This window comes from Meleagris gallopavo, chromosome 7, assembly GCF_000146605.3.
Source record: "Meleagris gallopavo isolate NT-WF06-2002-E0010 breed Aviagen turkey brand Nicholas breeding stock chromosome 7, Turkey_5.1, whole genome shotgun sequence".
NCBI classification, from domain to species: Eukaryota; Metazoa; Chordata; class Aves; order Galliformes; family Phasianidae; genus Meleagris; species Meleagris gallopavo.
Genome location: NC_015017.2, coordinates 24004895 through 24006044, shown reverse-complemented (window position 1 = coordinate 24006044; position 1150 = coordinate 24004895).

The window sequence follows — 1150 nt, the reverse complement described above, 5'->3', positions numbered from 1 at the left end:
TGCCATAGATTGAGCTGGTTAGAACACTGTGGTCCAAGCCATGCATTGCAATTCACCCATAGAGATAATGAACCAACCCCGACACTGTAGGCAAGGAGCTGCCTGGAAATGATGCTCCTGAAAGTAAAGCTCCTTTCAACTTCCCCGTTTTAGTCTCTGTGTTTTCTACTTTCTCTACTAGATGGCGCCTGCAGACAGGCAGCTCCGGGCTGAGCATCGCATCGGGTCCCCCACGAAGGGCTGATTGATTTAATACATTTTTCTCCAAAAAGCCACACAGCTGCCATAGCGATAACCGGAGTGGAGCCGACTAGTGGGAGGAGTCCGTTCTCTGGCAGCACTGTGTTCATTAACTGCGTTCTCCCACTGACCTCTACAAGAGATGCCAGCAGCCCCTGGCTGAGGATGGAGGGCGACCCAAAACGGAGCAGGGTGGGGATGGTGGCAGCACTCCTTAAGCTACAAAGCGGTGCCAGAGACGAATTAAGGGGCACCTAGGTGTGGGTTATCTTGTTGGGCACTTCTAGTCCAGGCATCCCCCCCAGGTATCACTTGCGTGCACTCAGTGACGCTGCACCTCTGGGTGGTTCACCCAGAGCAAAAAGGACACCCAGAGTAAAATGAAGAGCATGTCCCTGAGCAATGTGCTCATCAATGCATGTGTCCCTGGTCTTGGAGGCAGGGAGCAGTGGAGGGGAGGATGAAGCGTGCATTATCCACGTGCAAATCCTGCACGTGGATTTGGTGAAGGTGGAAAAGTGGATGATACTTGGGGGGCAAAAAGGAAAAAAAAAAAAAGAATAAAAGTTTTCTGTTTTATGAAAAGGGATGAAGTCGCAGAAGTCAGCGGATCTCAGCACTTTGGGTTAAAGGGATGTCAGAGGAGCGGGTGCTGCTAAAGGCAGAGATGGGAACTCGCTGCAGCAGCTCACAGAGGCTGCAGGAGCCCTGAGAGTAGAAAGGAACCAGGTAAAGGGAATCTCAGTGATTGAGGGAGGGAATGGCATTGACTGAAGGCTCTATAAATAAACTAAAAGGGCAGGAAAAAGACAAATGTGTCCTTTACATGATCATAGAATCGTAGAATGGCCTGGGTTGAAAAGGAGCACAATGATCATCTAGTTTCAACACCACCACCCTCCTATTCCCC